Source organism: Rattus rattus, chromosome 7, assembly GCF_011064425.1.
Source record: "Rattus rattus isolate New Zealand chromosome 7, Rrattus_CSIRO_v1, whole genome shotgun sequence".
Classification (NCBI taxonomy): domain Eukaryota; kingdom Metazoa; phylum Chordata; class Mammalia; order Rodentia; family Muridae; genus Rattus; species Rattus rattus.
In genome coordinates, this window is record NC_046160.1 from 119,747,013 (window position 1) to 119,769,364 (window position 22,352).

General features: G+C 39.6%; 1 protein-coding gene and 1 pseudogene across 4 annotated transcripts in view; one reads left to right on the forward strand and one right to left on the reverse strand.

Moving 5' to 3' along the window:
- Positions 1-22,352, reverse strand: part of Esyt2 (extended synaptotagmin 2) — a 94,171-nt gene that overhangs the window by 60,471 nt on the left and 11,348 nt on the right. The window lies entirely within an intron of this gene.
- On the forward strand, positions 711-1,148 carry LOC116905403 (annotated as a pseudogene).

The following is a 22,352-nucleotide window of genomic DNA, read 5'->3' on the forward strand; positions in this document are numbered from 1 at the left end:
AAGCAATGAAATGCAGTCATTTTTTCTGGGTCACAACTCAAAGACCCCACCTTCATACTCCCAATTGAGTAAAGCCAGAGCAGCCATGGCTGTGGACATGGAATGATGCTCTCCCCACCTTCTTCTCCTGCCAGCCCTTCGCTAAGAACCAGCTCGCTTTAGTTTTGGTCAGCTTCCCTCACAGCACTTGCCACCTAGAGACCAACCAGTCCTCCACTGACAGTGCTACAGTTCTCGGAAAGTCAGCATTTGCCACATGACAGACAAAACATTACACTAAATCATATTTGTAAATACCATCAAATGAACTTCTGGCTTCCAATAATGTCTTCGAAAAGTTTAAGGATGAACTCTCCTGTAATACAAGCTACAGCCAGATTTCCAACCAATGAAAAGTGATTTATAGGAGCCGTGCAATCTTAAAACATTGTTTGTGTAGCCATATATGTGTGTGTGTTTATATTTGTGTCTGTGTATATATGTGTAAATATGTAAATACATAAAATATATGTAAATATATGCAGGGCACAAAAATATGTACTGAACCAGGAACAAAAAAAAAAAAATCTTGATTTTTCTTTTCTGTTGTTACAGTTTAATTCTTTGTGCCAACCAAATATTAATTTGCTAATCATTACATTAAGATCAAGAAATGTTGCCTTCTTCCTCGGCACTGCCTGCGAGGTGGCTGCCATCTGTTTTGCAGCATCATGGCTGCCTTTCAGCCTCTGGTGAAGCCCAAGATCTTCAAAAAGAGGACGAAGAAGTTCATCAGGCACCAGTCGGACCGATATGTGAAAATTAAGCGAAACTGGCGGAAACCCAGAGGCATCGACAACAGGGTGCGGAGAAGATTCAAGGGCCAGATCCTGATGCCCAACATTGGTTACGGGAGTAACAAGAAACCAAGCACATGTTGCCTAGCGGCTTCCTCCCAGAAGTTTCTGGTCCACAGTGTCATGGAGCTGGAAGTGCTGCTGATGTGCAACAACTCTTACTGTGCTGAGATTGCTCACAATGTGTCCTCTAAGAACTGAACAGCCACCGTAGCAAGAGCAGCACAGCTGGCCATCAGAGTCACCAATCCCAACGCCAGGCTACGCAGCGAAGAGAATGAATAGATGGCTTGTGTGCCTATTGTGTTCAAATAAAACTACAAAAAATGCCAAAAAAAAAAAAAAAGAAAAGAAAAAAGAAAAAAAAAAGAAAGAAAAAAAAAAAAAAAAAGAAAAGCAATGTTGCAAGCTGGGTGTTGAGATGCACCTACAACCCTAGCGCTAAAGGAGGCAGAAAGGGGAAGCCTGGGTACTACAGAGACACTGTCTCAAATCGAAAGGAAAGAAAGAGAAAGGTTCCTAACATAGAAGTACTAGTTTTAATAAAATAATAAAAATTATATGAAAATTATATTTTCACAAATTGAAGAATACTTTATAAGAGAGTAGGGTTTTCTTAAAATGTAAGCAACATATTCCAAATTTGAAAGAACATTTCAAATCATCAAGTTAACCAGACATCTGTCTGACAATACACTGCAATGCAATGACTCTTGGGAGTGTTCCAGAGTGGGAGCCTTCCTGCTTTCCAACACTGGCTGCTAATGCAAAGTGAATGCTGTCCAGCTTGGCCAGATACTATGGCCAGGAATGATGCTATTCACACTTGAAGGATTCTCTATTCACAGTTGTGCACCAGAACAAAAACCATCACCTGTGAACACTTGGGAACCTTGACTTTCCTCACAGTGTTTTTTGCCACTGGATGACTACTTACTGCACACATGTTGAACGTTCTACCTGAAGAACTCATGCATACATCATTTAGAGACTTGTGTTGGAGAGGGAAGAGCACTGTTTAGGGATCTGATCTTACCTGGATGGTTCACTAACATTCCACAATTAGACAGTATGCATGTTTAACACCATACACATATGTGCACTGTGTGTATACACAAATACACACACACCTCACCTCATACACATACATGGTCCCTGACCCTGCCCTTAACATGTAGCTCCTAAAGCCCTTTGTAGACAAGGATGCTAGTGAAGGACAGGAAAAAAGAAAGAAAATTAAAGGGACAGGAGAATGAAAAGAGCCCTCATCTGAACCTGAATCTTGTTTGAGTAATTCATCTGTTTAGAGTCAAGAATTTAGACAGAACGAATGAAAACTCTATATAACTGCTTGCATAACTGATTAAACCACCATTATAACCATTCTTACAATCAAAACATAACACAAACCTTTGTCATCTTTGACTTTCAAAATCTTAGAACTCCTTTTTTATCTGTAAATCTATAATATGCCTTGTAAACCACCTTAAAGTCTCATTGAAAGCAAAAAAGTTCCTTTAGTTAAGAGAAGTAAATGTAGCTTAAACTTAATTTTTAAACTTTATATAATCTGTAAACATGTTACAAAGTTACACATTCCAACCTTCTTAGTGTTTAGACTCTTGGATTTGTAACTTTGATGAATGCACTCTAATATATACTCTCCTCTACTTAAGGAACTCAACTTTACTTCAGACTGAATCATCCTGACTGAATCTGTAGTAGTAGGAAATCAAGATCCTGGCAGTGTCTGGGGAGAGGCTGCTGAAGGTAAGTCACGCTGCACCACTGTCAAGAAAGAGTTGTATCTAGGGAAACCTTTTTTTTTAATCTTTATTCTTTGAGACAGGGTCCACCTGTGGATCCTGTTCACTGTCAAGACCACCCTGTCATTGAACTCATAGATATATGCCTGTCTCTGCCTCCCAAGTGCTGAGATAAAATGTACGTGCTCTGTCCCCAGAACATTTTGTTTGAAATTTGATCTTTGACCATGGGTTTCATACTTAAAACTCCTAAATACTCTCGAATTTCCTGACAGACAGGTACATCTCTTCTTCCAGTCATGTGACTTTTGCTGGACTCCTGGTTTCAGGATGGAGTTCGATGTGATAAGGGAAGAACTTCCCCCTTTATTGTACTGGGGGAAGTGCATAGAAGCTGAGCCAATCACCAATGGAATATGATTTAATCAACCATAACTATCTAATGAAACACCCTTTTTAGCTATTTAAGGAAACAACAAAATGTAAAGACTTCAGGCTGCACAACATGTGGGTTCTCCTGGATAGGACACTGACGTTCTGCGTTCCCTCCCAGACTGTCCCCTATGTATCTCTTCATCTGACTGGTTGTCTATATGCGTTGTAATAGCCCTTATAATAAAGCAATAAACATATTTCTAAGTTCTATAAGACATTCTAACAAATTAATAGAATTCAAGATAAGAATGGTAGGAACCCATGACATACATTGACACCAAGCACACGTGACAATTTACTACTTGCTCCTAAATGGGGAAGAGAACTGTGGGATGAGTTCTTAGTTTGTAGTACCCAACACTAACTTCTTTTAGACAATGTAAGGAACACACTGAAGTATAGGATACCCACTTAGTGACTGCTGGAGAATTGCTTGGTTATAGAAAACGCCTCCACCCTCCACATTTGGTGACCTTAGGTAAAGTATTCTACTGAGTATGAGGGTAAGAAAAGGGTTCAAAAGTTTAAAATTTTCATTGTATCAGACTAACAGAGAGGGGAGAGGGGGAGAGTAAATGAGAATGAAAAGTCTACATCACATACAATTCTCTGTGGCTGACCTGGAGAAGGAAGAAAGAATTTGGAAAATATGCTCTGGCTGTGGTAAGAAGGGCTGGTTTTACTTTAAAGGCAATAGTGCATTATCCAAATGCTTGACAGGGAAATGTGTGAAGTAAAGAGTCTCTGCTGTGCTCATCTTCCTAGAAGTGACAGAAACACCTGCCCAAAGAAGCCTGCAACAAGCGAGCTGACCAACAATGCTAGCATTACTTGAGATTACTGCAAGGCACCCAGTCATTCTGAGGTTTTAATTTACAAGCCAATACTTCAAATTATCACAGAAATAAGAAAGGAAATATATTAAATTTAAAGAAAGTAAATCTGATTCTTAATTTTAAATTCTCTTCACTAACTTTAAAAATCTGTTTCTAACTAATACATATTCATAAACATTTGTTTGTTATGCACAAAACAGAATTTAAAGCAGCAAAAACACGAGGAAAAACCCACTAAAATACAAAGATAACATAGTATGTTACCAAGTCATACAAAATGCACAAACACAGAATATGTGATCTGATCCTCCAAGTAAAAAGTAAAAAATAAAAACCTCAAATCACAAATTTCTAAGTTTCAATTATAAAATAAACTGTTACATTATTTCTGTGAAAACATAATAATCATTATAATATTACCCATGTTTCTATTATATCTAAGAATTGACGCTATTCAACAAAATTTTTTAATGCTATGTTTAAAAGACAAAAAGCTTATTTGGATTCTAATATGCTATTGATATTACCAAGTTTTTTTTTATGTAGAAAAACTAAACCAAATATACAAAAACTGAACATATTAACTGCAACCAGGAACTCTACATAGAATAGCTAATTTAATGTTCACAAAGACCTTTTGAAAGACCAAATGACTGGAGACAAAAATTCCAGATCCAGGGGATTCTGAGGTCCTTCAATCAAATAAATTTATAGTCAAATTTTTCTAATTGAATATTTTCTCATTTTTGAACATTAACAATGTAATTTTGAATAATATTTCAAACTAAAATAAAAGAATGTTTTCTTCAAACACTCGCCTTAAAAGCCAACACTAATAATCAGCATTTGCATAGGATGGCGCACAGCTCTCCTAAACACATACAGAGGCAATTACAACTGCAAAAAGCATAGCAAGTACTTTCCTGCTTCACGCTCCGTTAGCACTGATGGTGTTGAAGCACACAGTACAAGTCAACCCCATTGTCTCACTTGTTTATCTGGATTAAGTTCCAAGAGATAATACTAAAATATATGCATATTTAATTCTGTTATAGGTGAACCTATTGATTTGATGCCTATAAATAATTAAAAAGCTAAATAAAATGATTATTTTACTAGCCAAATACCAGTAATCCAATGGTTATTGGCCAATCAAATTACTTTACTCATATTCTTCTTCGTTTCAAGGAAGAGGACTGCCAACTATCTGGCACGGCAGCTGGGTTATCAGCCTGGCTATGAGCAGGGCCTCGGTTCACACCTCGACTGCTGTGTCTCCAGCCATAGCACACAGCTGGGTGACAAGTTCACATACCATCTGTGCCAACTAGTTTTAGGTCAACTTGACTGACACAAGCTAGGGTTACCTGAGAGGAGAGACACACACACACCCCCAATTAAGAAACTGCCTCCACAAGACAGGGTTATAGGCAGGCATGTAAGACATTTTCTTAGTTAGTGATTGATGAAGGAGGATGCAGCCCACTGTGAGTGGTGCCATTCCTGGGCTGGTGGCCCTGGTTCTATAAGAAAGCAGGCTGAACAGACCATGATGAGCAAACCAGTAAGAGTGCCCCTCCACAGTCTCTACACTAGCTTCTGCCTTCAGGGTCTCGTCCTATTTAAGTTCCTGCTCTGACTTTCTCAGATGATGAACTGTGATGTGGAAGCATAAGCAAAGTAAACCCTTTCTTCCCATGTTGCTTTTGGTCATGGGCTTTCATCATAGCAATAGCAACCCTAACTAAGACACCATTTTAATGCAATAACCATCCCATAGCATATGGAAGATCCCACTAAAGTATGTAAACAGAGAGATTTAAGCAAGTAGTTTTGTTTCCCTGCCCTCCTAGCAAGTCTTAAAAATAGGTTAGTGTATGAGTAACTTACTCTGGGTTTTATTGTTACAATGAAACAGCCTGCTTTTTATAGATCCCAGTGCCACAGCCCAGAGATGACACCAGCCACAATGGATGGGGCCCTCCCTCACTGATCGCAGTCTTTACAAATTAAATTTTCAGACTCTTTAAAATATCCAATCTCTCATCTCTCTAAAAATCCAAAATCTCTTAAAAGTTCAAGGCTTTTCAAGTTGTGGGCTCCTATAAGAAATCAAAATTAGATTAAATACCCTCTTCGAGGGGGAAGAGCGAGGGTATAATCACAATCTGAACCAAGTGAAACTAAGCAACAGTATAAATAACTGAGAGGTCAATGTCTGGAATCCACACTCAATCTTCTGGGCTCCTGCAAAGGGCTTAGGTCACTTCTCCAGCTCTGCCCTCTGTAGCACACGCAGCTTGTCTTCTATGTTCCAGCTGCTGCTCCATTGCTGCTGCTATGGAGTTGTCCTATGAAACTGGCATTTCCAAAACTGCTGGGGTCTTCTGATACAAGTGGACTGCACTTTCACCAATAACCTCTCATAGGCTATCATCATGGTGCCATGCCTCAGCTTCTCTACATGACCACTTCACTCCTGCGTATCAACTGCCACTGAAGCTGCATCTTCACCAGTGGCCTCTCCTGGCCTCTCAGAGTGCCAAGGGTTGGAGATTGGTGTTAATGCTTTCAATCCTTGTGTCCAGACACTGAAGTTCCTTGTCCCCAACTGGTTCTTAATCTATCAATAAAGATGCCAGGGTCTAATGGCTGGGCATGGGGCAAAACACTTAGAGTTGCATGAGTAGGAGGCAGAGAGAATGGCCAGGACTGGAAGAAGAAAAGGGGGACACAGTAGAAACAGGAGATAAAGTCAACCAGCCATGTGAGTTTTCAGGTAAGTAGCCACTGGCCACTTTCCCGATTGGGTCTGGGTGGCAAGGGAAGGTTTAGGAGTGCCCAGCCTGTGGCAGGGAGCACAAAGTGGTGCAGCAAAAACTCACAGCCAAGTCTCAGATGCTCTCCATGAATCCTTCATGGAAGCACTTGCACTTAGACGCACACTGTATACTTCAGCTTATTACAACAGAGGGCCTGCACACAGAGAGTTTAGTTTGATAAGAGGCTAGCTAGAGATATTTTTAATATTTTAAATAGTTAATGATTTTTGTCTGCATATAAACCAGTCTTAAAATCTATGCAAATAGAGGGAGTGCTTAAAGAAAGTTAAAAATGCTCAAAATATTTATCTACACAACAAAGCTGCCTAGCAGAGTGGAGTTTGGTGTCTCGCACCAGTAATTTCAGCAATGGGGAGGCCAAGACAGAAAGGTTGCTCAAGAACTATTGCTGGAACTATTAAATAAGGTGAGGTCAAGCTGCCCGTGGTGGCATAGCTAATCTTCCTTCCTTTGCCTTCCTAGCTGGCATGCAAGCAACCCAACATCTGCAACGCTCTTCCCTGTGCTTTCCAGGTACAAAAGATACAAAAAATCAAGTGCATCTCTTTATGTCCTGTGGGCTGCACCAGACAGGAAAAGGAACAGAGATCAAGGGCCTGGAGAAAAATAGCAAACACACAAGCAGACAAATTACCCATACACATAAAATAAATAAATTTTTCTTTAATCCACAAGGTTATAATTTTGTCAGTGGTTTGTGCCATGGTAATGTAGCTTTGGTCACTATAAGCATGTAATCTGACACACTAAATATACTTCTTAGGCTGCTTCCAAACCAGAACATTTAAAATTCTTTCCTAGGTGCTTGGTTACCAAGGAGAAATTTCAGTAAGGCATGTTTCACAGCATTAAGGCATGTTTCACAGCATTAACATCTCTCAAGTCCTTACCTGAGACAATAGGTGATCACAATCACTCTAGTATAGTCTCCCCACAAAGTGGGGCTAACAGAGTTAAGGTAAAAATTTGACTTTCCTATGTTACTGCAAACTGCAAAGGTCTGAATCAAGGAATGACTGCTTAAGAAAGCCAGCAGGATGAGCTTGGGAGGGAGGTGTAGCTCTGACTCCTGATAGTTGAAGGAGGAACAGGAAGTAACAGAGAGGAAGTGTCTGATGTATTAACAGTGTGTCCAAAGCCATTTGCCTATTATATTCGATAATTCACTGTCTCATTATTGAATGACAGATAACTACTTTAAGGAAACAGAGTAGAATATATTTTTAAACTAGGTGACTCCTAGTATAATGTCTATTACAAGAAGTATAAACTATCTGAAAGCCAATTATATTCAGGGGAAAGGCTCTAACTATAAAGTTCAGGCTGTCTCGAACTTGTGGTCAAATTGCTTTAGTCTCTAAGTGTTGGATTATAAGTTTGTGCCAACATGCTTGGTTAAAACCAACTCTTCTATTTCAGTAATAGATAGCATACTGAATTTCATATGTACAACTGGCATACACAATTCATACAACTGCTTGATTTTAAGCCATTTTATGTTTTATCATATGTCTTAGTTAGGGTTTCCATTCCTGCACAAACATCATGACCAAGAAGCAAGTTGAGGCGGGAAGAGCTTATTCAGTTTACACTTCTATATTGCTGTTCATCACCAAAAGAATCAGGACTGGAACTCAAGCAGGTCAGGAAGCAGGAACTGATGCAGAGGCCATGGAGGGATGTTACTTACTGGCTTGCTTCCCCTGGCTTGCTCACCCTGCTTTCTTTTAGAACCCAGGACCACCAGCCCAGGGACAGCACCACCCACAATGGGCTGGGTTCTCTCCCCTTGACCCCTAGTTGAGAAAATGCCTTACAGCTGGGTCTTATGGAGGCATTTCCTCAAGGGAGGCTCCTTTTTCTGTGATAACTTCAGCTTGGGTCAAGTTGACACACAGAACCAGCCAGTACATCATAGGTATGGCATGACAGCAAAATCTAAGTCAGGACTGATGATAGTCAATGGTAGAATCAACACAGTGGCAGCTTATAGCTTATAGCTAGGGCTATTAACACCTCATTAAATGACTTTTTTTAAGTTAAAGCATATTTTAATAAAATTTTCAAAATCTTTAAACATCCTTTTGTTACTACTAACAGAAAGTTACAGTTATTTGATAATCTGATTTAAACTGGGATTTTTGGCATCAGCTACATCAATATCACATGCTAAAATGAGTCCAAAAAGAGGAAGCCTATCTTTAATACAGACAATCTGGTTGGTTTTTAAAAATCCAAATCCAATACTGCCAAGCAATTGAACACACTTGTGTTTTGACTAGAATGAACAAGATTGATATGCAATTGTAGCACCATACATTAAATATATATGTATGATTATGAAAATGGGATTCAGATCCTTTAGAATTAAGATAAGAAACAAAAAAAAGCATAAGTGTCCCAATCAGAAGTCACATCAAGGTTAAGTTCAACCAGAGCTAGTCTTATAACTGAGTGGTTAACAGCACTGGCTCATCTTCTAAAGAACTTGGGTTTGACGGCCAGCACTCACACAGAGTGCCTCAGTACTGTAACTCCAGTTCCTGGGAACTGAGGACCCCTCTGACTCCACAGACACCGCACAAATTGTGATGTACAGATTCACAGATATACACATATGTGCATGAATAAAAATAGATCTTACAAAATGGGTGGGTGTGGAAACATACACTTTTAATCCCAGCACTCAGGATGCAGAGGCAAGAGGATCTCTAAGAGTTCAAGGCCAGCCTGGTCAACATAGTGAGTTCCACAACAGTCAGGATATATAGAAAGATCCTATCTCAAAACCAAAGACTAACAATGAAAACAAAAGGAATACTAAGTGATGACCAAACTTCAGTTTCAGAAAAAAAATGATAAAAGTTTGTATATCTCTTGATCCATTTCTTAGTTTGCTTCAATTTTTACTGAAAATTTGGTAATCTATTCATTATGCATGCATAATTGCATATAAAAACCAGAATTAGATCATAAGAGCATTGCAATAGAATTGAAAAATAGACATTCAGCTTTTGTTGCTAGTCCCTGACAGCTCCTAAATCCCATGGAATGTTCTGGGTGATATTTCATAAACAGAAGCATCTTCTGTTCTAATTAGGTGATTTAATTTAATTGAGAATTAATTTAATGGTATGGTAATTTAAATGAGAATCTCCCCCATAGGCTCATATATTTAAATACTTGGTCACCAGAAATGATGGAACCAGGTGGTGGAACTGTTTGGGAAGGATTAAGAGGTATGGCTTTCCTGGAAGAGGTGTCAGCTGTGAGATTTCAAAAGCCCACCCGTTTTCAGTTAACTGTCCTCTTTCGTGGCTGTGGATCAGATGTGAGTTCTCAGCCTCTGTTCCAGCTCCATGCCTGCTGGCTGCCATGCTCCCTTGCCAGCTCTTTCATGGACTAATCCTCTGAAAGTGTAAGCAAGCCCCCAGTTAAATGCTTCCTTTTATAAGCTGTCTTGATCAAAGTGTTTTGAAGTGGCAATAGAAAAGTAACTAGGACAGGTGACTTTTGGTAGGTTTTCAAATAGCTGTAGGAATGTTGGGCGCTAGACTGACCAAACAGACCCTGAAAGCTGGGGCTTCCAGCTCCACTCCCAACCTCTGGAACTAGAGACTTGGGGTCAAAATAATACCCAAAGGCCAGTGATGAAGTCAGTCCTGCCTATATACTAGTGCCAGATGGGAAAAGACATTTCTGGGTCCAGAAAGCTTCTGGTTGGTAAACACACAGGGATGCTGGAAGAGTGGTGTGACTGAAGAGAACAAAGAGACTCCACGTCACATCTCAGTATCTGTCTCAAATGTTTCTCTTCTGCCTGGTTGTTCTGTAACATATCCTCTGTGAGAAACCAATAAAAGTAAATAAAATATACTTTTCTAAGTTCTATGAGTCATTTTAGAAAATTATCAGACAGGGAGAGAGATTTGTTTGGTTTTGTTTGTTTGTTTGGTTTGGTTTTTAAGAACCCTGAACATAAGAGCCAGCTGGGAAGTAACGTGAGTAGGCTGGAATCTGAAGCTGGTTAATCCCATGGAATAGGGCCTTGAACCTGTGAGGTCTGCCACTAATTCTGAGTAAGACCACTGTAGAACTGAATTATAGGAAACCCAGCTACTACCTACAGAGAATTAGTTGTTGGGTGAAAAAAAAAAATCTACACATCAGAAACGCTGTGCTTTATGAGCTCAAAATCACCCCTAAAGGTTTTTGTTTTTTAAATAATTATAGAGGTTACAAAAGCATTTCCCCAATGACTGTTACTACAAGAAAGGCAGATGATGCAATATTAGCCCTCTTACCTATTTCATCAAGTGTAATTACCACCAAAATCAAGGCACAGAACTTTCAAAATTCCATAAATGGTCCCCTGGATGCTCCTTTACACAGGCACCCCTTTCACTGTCCCCTGCCATTGCTGGTAAACATTAACCTGTTCTTTATTTCTACAATCTCACCAATACAATAAGAACTACATGTATTTAGAACCGCACACTTGGTCCTTCTGAGACTGACCTATGAAGCACAATGCCCTGTTAGTCAGTAGTCTTCTCTGGCACAGCCATATCCAGTGGAAATGGGGAAAAGTCATGAAACCAGCACAGCTGTTGACACACTTCTACCACAGCTGAGAGGATTACTATAGTCGGTATCCGTAATTCTCTAACTTTTGGGTTTTGGTCTCTGCCTGTTACATTCGTGGGTACTTTCTGTATTATGTTCATTTTGTGTGGTTCTTTGTTGTCTGCTCTCTCCCTGGCATGTCCATTCCTTCACAGGCATTGGAGTTTACTTCTTTGAGATTCCTGTGTATGCTGAAAACCAACTGAAACACTCAGCCTCACAGATTGAACAACTTCTGGATTCTTGGACTTTCCATTAGTAACAGACATTCTTGTGCTATCTGAACCACATCCTGTAAGTCACTCTAATAAATCTCCTTCCTACATCTATATATATTCATTCTGTAAGTTTTATTCTTCTAGAGAATCCTAATACGGGCTGGAGAGATGGCTCAGCGGTTAAGAGCACCTGACTGCTCTTCCAGAGGTCCTGAGTTCAAATCCCAGCAACCACATGGTGGCTCACAACCATCTGTAAAGAGACCTGATGCCTTCTTCTGGTGTATCTGAAGACAGCTACAGTGTACTTATATATAGTAAATGAATAAATCTTAAAAAAAATAAAATAAAATAAAAAAAAGAGAATCCTAATACACCAACTAATCCTTCCCATCAGTTCCACTAACTAGTGATTAAACACTCAAATATATGAGGACCCTTCTCATTCAAACCACCACAACATCATTCTTTGGTTTCAGAATAATCTTTTAAAAAAAACTGTGGCAAAACATGTATATCATAAATGATCATTTTAGTCATTTTAACTGAATAACTGACATCAAACACATCTTATTTATTAACTTTTTAAAGTTTTTTATTAAATATATTTCTTTACTTACATTTCAAGGTTATTCCCTTCCGGTTTCCTGTCCATAAGCCCTATTCCTCTCCTCCCCCCCCCCCATAAAATTATTCTCCCTATACATTCCCCTTATTGCACCCCCATATTCCCTGCACGCGGTCCAACCTTGGCAGGACCAAGGGCTTCCCCTTCCCCTGGTGCCCCAACAAGGCTATTCTCTGCTACATATGCAGTTGGAGCCCTGAGTCAGTCCATGTATAGTCCCTGAGACAAATGGCCTATTTAACATATCAAAGTGGACGTGGTAGCCAGGTTCTCCCTGCATCCCTAAGACCCTACCTATTAGAGGTATGGCTGGCATGCCCAGCCCCTTACCCTAAACTTCTCCAGCCCAGTAACTGGGCTGCCCTCCCCTATATAATCTAACCATCTCATTACCTGTCTTTGCATCCACCCTTTACGTTCCTGGCCTCTTAGTCTGGCTCTCCCCCTTCATCTCTCCCCTTTCTTCACACGGCCTGGTTCAGTCTGCTCATGTTCATTTGGGATTCTTCCAGAGGCCCCTGCCTCTAGCTATATTCTCCTTTTTACCTACAATAAATGTTCTCCTCTACCATACCTCGGACTAGTCACATCCTTTCCTTTTTTATTTCTTTTTATCTCCTTTTGTCTTTTTCATTCATCTGGTGCTAAAACCTAGGATCAAAACAAACTTTATTCATTCACTACTATTGTGTGGTTCCTACCATAATCCATCTCTTAAGTCTTTTCATCTTACCGCTGTTTATTAATTTTAATCAGGTACTTCCTAAAATTTGATAGAATCAAGTATTACTAGAGAACAAGAAATAAATTATTAGTCTAATTCAGCACTAATCAGACATTTAATTATCCAATTGGTACCTAAGTGAGTCTTACTGATGATTGAGGAAGAGAACCTCACCACTAGGAACCCCAAATTATCTTCCATGTTGGTTATGTCACAACAGAGTGTGAGTGAGACAATAAAGATGAAACATGCATGTGGACAGCTCAGCACTCTCTCTCTCTCTCTCTCTCTCTCTCTCTCTCACACACACACACACACACACACACACACCACACACTCTCACTCACTCACATACACAGACCCCTCTACCTAAAAACACTGTTAGGAGTTTTCTAAACAGGAAGGACCTGAGTGCTAACTCCAGAGAAGGATCTGTTAGCAATGAAGAGTCAGTATTCTGTGGCTATTCTCCTAGAAGTATGGTTAAAAGGCTGAGAAATCCAGCTAAATGAGGCTGAAAATGACAGGATAAAAGGGGGTGGGGAAAGAGGTATCTCAAAGACAAGGAGACAGGAACTTAAGTCTGGGACAGCTGGGCACAAGAAAGAAAGCTAGCTACTTTACTAATGAGGAACTCAATAAATTCTTAAGCTCCAAAGATAAGATTCTTCTAGTTCCCCAAAGAGCAAATTAGAGCTTTTGCAAGGTTTTGTTCTGAGAAAGCTCAAAACAGATTCTGTGATGGAATGGGGACTAAGAATTTGCTGCTGACTCAGTGACCTCTGGCAGCTGCAAACTGTGAATTGAGACACAGAGAAAGCAGAGCTTCCCCTGCAGCAGCATGGAGCCTCCCAGTCAGGTCTGTGAGTTCATATGCACATCAGTCCGGCATGGAGCCTCCCAGTCAGGTCTGTGAGTTCATATGCACATCAGTCCGGCGGGGTCTGGCAGACACTGTTTTCTTGGAGTCTTCATCACCTCTGGCTTTTACAGTCTTTTCGCTTACTCTTTAAAGATCAAACCTACACCATAGGATTAGAAGAATAAACCTAGTTTAAAGGTTTAAAGTTTAACAAAATCATAGATTTCCAAAATATATAAGGACAGAGATGCCTATATTATTAAGTTGCATATAGAACATCAAATAGACAGGAGCAGAAAAGAACCTCCCTACATTATATAATAATCATAGAACAAAGAAAGGACATTGAAAGCTGCAAGAGAGAACATCCATTGGCAGGCCCATTGAATAGCACCCTTAATGGCACCCAACTTTTCGATAGAGACTAGAAAAGCCAGAAGGGTCTAGAACAGTATTCTTCAAATTCTGAAAGATTACAGAAGCAACTCAGAGTATTAAATTCAGCAAAACTGTCAGTTGGGATTGAAGAACAAAGAAACACTCTCCATAATAAAAACAGAAGAAAAACTCCAGTTTGAAGAAAAAACACACCCAAGAAAGATTGAGAATAAACAATTATAGATCAGTTAAGAAAAACAAGAAGAAAACATCATCATTATAGCAAAATGACAGGAATTAATATACACTGTTCAATAAAAACTATTAATATTAACGGTCTCAATTTCCCAATGAAGGAATATAGAATAACTGACTAGAAAAAAAAAGAACAGAACCCATCCCTTTGTTGCTTCCAAGAAGTGCCCTTCAAAGAAAGTTACCACCCTTTGGCTAAAAAGTGGGAAGACATATTCCAAGCAAATGGAATAAAGAAACAGGCAGGTACACCTATTCTAATTTCTGACAAAATAGACTTCAAACCAAAACTAGTCAGGATAGGCAAGAACACCACATACTCATCAAAAGAAAAATCCACCAAAAGGACATTGCATTTTGTAATATCTATGTCCCAAACACAAAGGCATACAAGTTTATTAAAAAACAAAACAAAACAACAACAAAAATACTATAGCTTAAATCATATATTGACCCTCACACACTGATAATGGGAGACTTTAATACTCTACTATACTACATTCTCACGAATAGGACAGATCATGAAGACAAAAACAAAACAAAGAAATAATGGAACAAAAAATCCAATCCATTGGCTCTGAGGAACCGATGAAGTCAAGTTTTTTTCCCTGTGCATGGAGGCTCCAGCCTAACCCTATTTCTGGAACTGGAGGTCTGAACTCCAGAACGCAACCCCTGCATCCTTTCTCCAGCCAAAAGAAACAAGGGCAGGGATTCATAGTCTGCTTGCTATGCTCTGAAGAGAGGGGCCTTAATGAAGTCTGCTAAGCCTCAGTAGAACTCAAAGACAGGCCAGGGGGAAGAAGCTTTAACACCTCCCCTGAACCTCCCACCCCAGCTTAATGCTGGTCCTGAGCCACTGGATCTCAGTCTTAATTTCTCCCTGGGCAACAAGCCTACACACACACACACACACACACACACACACACACACACACACACACAGAGAGAGAGAGAGAGAGAGAGAGAGAGAGAGAGAGAGAGAGAGAGAGAGATAAATAAAGGGACAGATGTCATAAACTAAACGAATCTAACAGATATTTACAGAACACTTCTTCACTGAACCTCATGGAACATTCTCCAAAACTGACTGCATACTAAGACACAAGGTGAGTCTCAATAGACACAAGAAAATCAAAATAACACCCTGCATCCTATCTGACCACCGCAGATTAAAGCCAGGCATCAACAACGGAAACAAGAGAAACCTTATAAAAATATGGAAACTGAACAACTTTCTACTAAATGAAAAATGGATGATAAAGAGAGAAATTAAGAGTTTTTAGAATTGAGTGAAAATTAATACACAACAAACCCAAACTTATGGGACACAATGAAAGTAGTTCTAAGAGGCAAGTTCATAGAACTAACTGCCAACATTAAAAAAAAAAAACAACAACAAAACCTACCCTGAGGAGAGCTCATACTTGCAACTTGCTGCACACCTGCTCTAGAAAAACAGAAGAAATCACACCCAAAAGGAGTAGATAGTGGGAAATAACCCAACTCAAGAGTAAAATAAAACAAGAAAACAAAAACAAAAATATAAACATTAATGAAACAGAGTTGATTTGAGAAAAAAAATCAATAAAATTGACAAATCTTATCCAAATTAAAAGGTGGAGAAAGAAGATCCAAATTAACAAAATTAGAGATGAAAAGGGGGAAATAACAACAGATAGCATGGAAATCAACACCAAAAGCAATCAATCTACACATTTAGTTCTGGTCCTCATCAAAATCCTAGGACGATTTTCACAGATATTGAAAATAATCTTAAATTTCATTTGGAAGCAAAAATAACCCAGGATAGACAAAACAACCATGAGTAATAAAAGAACTGCTGGAGGTGTTACCATCCTTGACTTTTAAGTTAATCCTTCAGATGTATAGCAATAAAAATAGCATGTTACTGGCATAAACATAGACGCATTAATCAATAGAACAGAATTAAGAATCTGGATATAAGTCCCCTAATTATTTTACAAAGAGGCAAAGATAAAACAAAACAAACAAACAAATCCACATTGGATAAAAGAGGTTAAGAAGTTATCTTCAACACATGGTGCTGGTTAAACTGATAGCTACATGCTGGAGAATAAAACCAGATCCTCAACCCTGACCCTGCATAAACCTCAGGAATCAATATAAAACCTGAAACACTGAACTGGGTAGAGAAGAAAAGAGGGAATACACTTGAAATTATAGACACAAGAAAAAGCTTTCTGAACAGGACCTCTGCGCATTAACAACTGATAAATAGGACCACATGAAAGAAAAAGCTTCTCTATAACAAAGAACAGTCTCACTCCAGGGAAGAGGCAGTTCACCGAGTGTGTGTGTTGGGGGGGTGGGGGTGGGGGAGGACAACTTTATATTAGACAGAGGTTAGTTTCTACATGAAGAACTAAAAAAACTAAACATGAAAAAATGTCTAAATGTTGGAGAAAGGAACTAAACAGAGTTTGAAAAATATGAAAAACATTTTCTCAAACATTCAACTTCTGTCTTGGTCAGGGTTTCTATTGTGATGGAACACCATGACAAAAAGCAACTTGGGGAGGAAAGGGCTTATTAGCTTATATAACTTCTACATCACTGTCATCATCCAAGAAGGTTAACACAGGAACTCATTAGGACAGGAATCTGAAAGCAGGAGCTGATGTGGAGGCCATGGTGGAGTGCTGCTTACTGGCTTGCTCCTTATGGCTTGCTCAGACTACTTTCTTATAGCTCTCAGGACAACCAGCTCAGGATGGCATCACCTACAGTGGACTGAACTCTCCCCAGTTAATCACTAATTAAGAAAATGTCCTACAGGCCCACCTACAACCCTATCTCATAGAGGCAATTTTTCAATTGGGTTCCCTCTTGTCTGATGACTAGCTTGTGTCAAGTTGACATGAAACTAGCTAGGACATCAGCCATTGGGGAAATGCAAATTAAAACTACTTTAAGATTTCATCTTATCCGGATCTGAATGGCTAAGATTAAATAAATAAATAAATAAATAGATAGATAGATAGATAGATAGTTGGAAAAGGAAACACTCATTCCTTGTTAGTATCAGTGCAAACTAGTTCAAACAATCTGCAGATCGGTGTGAAAGGTTTCTTGAAAAGCTAGAAAGAGCTCTGTCACATGATCCTACTAAACTACTGTAGTAGTTACTTTTTTGTCGCTATGATAAAACACCATGACCAGAAGCAGTTTATAAAAGGAGGAAGTTTGCTTGAGATTATAGTTCCAGAGGGTAAGAGTTCATCACTGAAAAGAGGCATAGTAGCAAGTGGCAGGAATCAAGGAAGAACAGGAATCTGAGAGCGAGCTTACATCTTCAAATGCAGACACAAAAAAGAGAGTGGACATCGGTGACTGTGGTGGTTTGAACAGGAATGGCCCCACAGAATCATGTGTTTGAATACTTGGCCTATAGGGAATGGCACTATTAGCAGGTATGGACTTGTTGGAGTAGTAGGTGTGACTTTATCGGAAGAGGTATGACAATAAGGGGTAGGCTTTGAGACTTGGAAACTCAATCCAGTTTTGTCCCTGCTACCTTTGGATCAAGACATAGAACTCTCAGTTCCTTTTCCAGCACCATGTCTGGCTGCACAATGCCATGATTCTCATCGTGATGATAAGAGACTGAACTTCTGAACTGTAAGCCAGCCCCAATTAAACATTTTCCTTTATAAGACTTGCTGTGATCATAGTGTCTCACAGCAATAAAACTCTAATACGGCAGTGAAGCTATATATTCTCAAAGCCCAACATACTTCATCCAGCAAGGCTACATCTCCTAAGTTTTGCCATAGAGCAACACCAAGTAGGGACCATAAGTTCAATGCCTACAATGATGAGGGACATTTCTCATCAAACCAACACAACTATTCGTGAGCAAACACTCAAAGGACTCCATCTTACTACAATGCTACTTGCTCATCCAGCTTCATGGCTACTCTGTAACAACAACCAAGAAACAGACAATGATGAGATAGTGAAAATGTGGTACATTTACTAGACAGTGCATTATTCAACTGTTAGGAAAATAATACCATATAATTTCAATCACGAAACATGGAGAAAATAAGCTGGTACTCATCCTGGAGCTTTATCCTTTCTAGTTAGCTTTCATAGTGCTGAAAGGTCTTATGCTGCTACTGGAGAAGAAAAGTAAGCATCAATCTTACCTAGCTTTGAACTCTGTGAGCTATAACAACTAGCTTGGCAAGGCATATCCACAGGTTCAATAGTGGCAAGAATGTTGTGGGAATAATGTTGTGGTCTGAATGAGAATGGTCTCCATTGGTCCATATACTTGAATGCTTGGCTCCTAGTTGGTGGAACTAATTGGGAAGGACTGGGAGGTATGGCCTTATAGGAGGAGGTGTGTCACTGGATGTGGGCTTTGAGGTTTCAAAAAACCCATGCTATTTGTATTTAGTTTTCTTTCTCTGGCTGGTGGCTGTGTCTCAAGACATAAGCTCTCAGCTATCTCTCCAGTGCCATGCCTGCCAGCCTGCTGTCATGCTCTTTGCCAAATGTATTGACTCTACTACCCCAGAAATCATAAGCTTCATATTAAATGATTATAAGTTATCTTAGTCATGGTGTTTTGTCATGACAATAGCAAAGTAACAGAAATAGAATTTTGTACTGAGAGTGGGGTATTGCTCTGACAGACCTGACTATACTCTTTTCATTTTTCTCTCTTTTTTTTTCTTTTTCTTTTTTTTTTTTTCAGAAGTGTAAAGACTTTGGAACTTTGAACTAGGAAATTGATTGAATGTTCTAAGTAGGGTTTGATGGACCATCACAGTAGGAGCGTAGAAAATGTAAGTATTGAGAGCTATGAAGGCCTCAGCTCAAGATGTTTCAGAGGAATGTTAGCAAATGGGCTAAAGACCATTCTAGTGGTATTTTATCAAGGACAGTGGCTGGTTTTTACTCTTGTCCTAAGAATCTGTCTAAAGCTAAATTGAAACATTTTAGACTAGTTTCTTTGACAGAGACAACTTCAAGACAGACCAGTATTGACTATATACACAGTTACTAATGATCACTCTTATGCAGATGTACAATGAAAAAGAGCAAGCAGAGCAAAAGAAATAAAAATGTACAATTTGAAGAGAAAAAGAGCACCAGGAAATTTCATATTGGAGCCAAATCTTGTGTTGACAGAAATAGGGAGAAATGTAATAAAAGGAGTGTGCCCTTGGGTAAGTCTGCAATCTGGGGGCAGAAAAAAAGGCTAAGGAATTACATGTTCCTAAAGAGCAACAAAAAACCATAGCTTATGCAAACACAATCCAAAGTGGAGGACAGGTTCCATCCCAAGCAGGTCTCAGAACTTGACAGCATCATCCATGTGGTTCTAGTTTTACTCCATGATTCAAGAAAGCCACTGAGGCCAGCTGTGGACCAGGAGAATAGAGGCCCAGAGAGGACATTGTACGAAGCTATAAAAGCTATAAGTCTGGATTGCACTGGAGACTCCAAAATACTGGTGCCAGAGCTAAGGGATATCTACCTGGGAGAGCTGCATACAAGGAGTAGAACCAGCCCAAAAGAGAGAAGTATGTTCTAGTCAGCAAAGCTGGAAGAATGAAACTATCTAACCCTTGGACATCAGACATGGAGTTATAGGATTTGGAATTATCCCTGTTGGAATATGTCTTGCCTCACCATGCCCAGTATTTCCTCACCATGCCCACATCACCATTTTTGGAAGAGCAATATAAATTTTGTGCCATTGTATATAATTTGTACATTGGAAGTATGTAATTTGCTTTTTGATTTTATAGGGTATTATAATTAAGAGATTGCTTTGAGTCTCCAAAGAGATGATAGACTCTTAAACAGTCTTGGGACTGAAAGACCATGGGGAGTTCTGAATTTGAACTAAATACATTTTGTATTATTATATGGCTACCAGCCTATGGGCGCCAGGGAGTGGACCGTGGTGTTTGAATGTTTTGTCATCGCAATAGAAAAGTAACCAAAATGGTAACCAAGCACTTTCAGACTGATCTACAGGCCTAATCCATAAGATGGCACACACAGCCCATACATTAGCAGGGCTAAGAACCTGTGGCTAGACAGGTCATAGGCACTACTACTGTTACTCTTCTAAGTGGACAGAGTATTAAAATGGACCCTAAAGACGTGTTCATCCACAGAATTATAAACCTCTCAGCCCACATCAGAGAAGTGTCTTTTGCAGACATCAATTAATGGTGGTGTGTGTGTGTGTGTGTGTGTGTGTGTGTGTGTGTGTGTGTGAGAGAGAGAGAGAGAGAGAGAGAGAGAGAGAGAGAGAGAGAGAGAGAGAGAATGAGAATATATGACTGACTGACTGGCTCACTGAGAGATCGTTTCTGAAGAGGGAGTGGAAAGATTTGTCAGAGGTGGAGGACCAAAAGGAAAGTGTTTTCCAGATAATAGGACAGATGCACATATGAGTTCGTAACAGTTGTGGAAGCAAACAGGAAACTCAAAAATCCCAGCATGCTATGGGAGGTAAGCATGAAATCCTACCCCTAGCTAAGGAGTTATTAGCAATTTCTAATTGTTGGGACAGGAGAAATCGATTTTCTTTAAGGGTGTGATCCCTGTTAGGTTAACTGTGTTCAGAGTAGCCCCCTCCCTGAAGAGTACTTGAGCACAAATTAATTCAATGAGTTTAAAAAAAAAAAAAACAAAAAAACAAGACATAGAGCTGTCTGAGCAGATTTAGAAGGAGGAGAGCCAAAGTAAATCACATAAAAATTCTAAAAGAATTAATAAAAATATTATTTTTAAAGTTTTGAGATTTATTTATTTTTATTTTCTGTGTAAGAATGTTTCACTTGTATGTGTATGTATGTACACCACCTGCATACCTGGTGCCCAAAGAAGACAAAGAGCCCACTGGATCCCCTGGAACTGGAGGTCAGGATGGCTGTGAACCACCATGTGGGTTCCAGGAATCAAACCTTGGCTTCTGCAAGTACTCTTATCTACTAGCTCATCTCTCCAGCTTTAAAAATGTAATCTTAAAAAAACCATAAGCTGGAAGTGGTAGTACCTGCCTTTGCTTCTAACACTTGGGCAGCAGAGACAGGAAGATCTCTGAGTCTGAAGCTAGCCTGAGCTATACAGTGAGTTCCAGGGCAGCTAGGACTACATAAAGAAACTCTGTCTCAAAAAACAAACAAACAGCTAAAGGCTGGTAAGATAGCTAACTTGGATGGCACTTGCTACCAGAACTGGCAATCTGAACTCAGTTCCCAGGACTACATGGTAGAACCGACTCCTGCATGCTGCTCTTTAATTTCTACATATGCCATGGCACGAGTGTGCCTTCACAGACACACGCACACACGCGCACACGCGCGCACACACACAGACACAGACACACAGACACACAGACACACATACACGCACACACACAAATATCTTAATATACCAAGTAAATTAAACTAGGCACATGCTGTGCAATTTTATTTTTGTATGAACTATCCGGACTAGGTAAACCTACTGAAACAGCAAGCAGATTCAGGGTAGGCATTTAATACTGACTTAATAACCTCCCGTCCTGACCTCCAGTGACCTAATTTCAAATCATCTTTCTTGGCAGAGCCACCATCTGCACCTGGAGCTGTCATTCACATTCTCTCTCACCCCCTTTCGACTTTTCTACTTTTCTTTTCCCCTCCTAGCACCATTTCCATGAAACTTGGCCTCCTCTTCATCTTCAGACCCCCTGGCTGTTACTGTCCTGCTTGTCTTTTAAAAAACACTTACCGCACTAGTCCATATTTGATGTTTACCTAGGGTCTGGCAGCTAAAGCTAAACTCCTCTACTATGTATTTTGGAGCCATGCTTTGCTGTTGAGATCTCTCAGTTCTCAGAGTTGCCTTTCTGCTAATTATGTGGTCTTTTTTTATTACATTTGGTTGG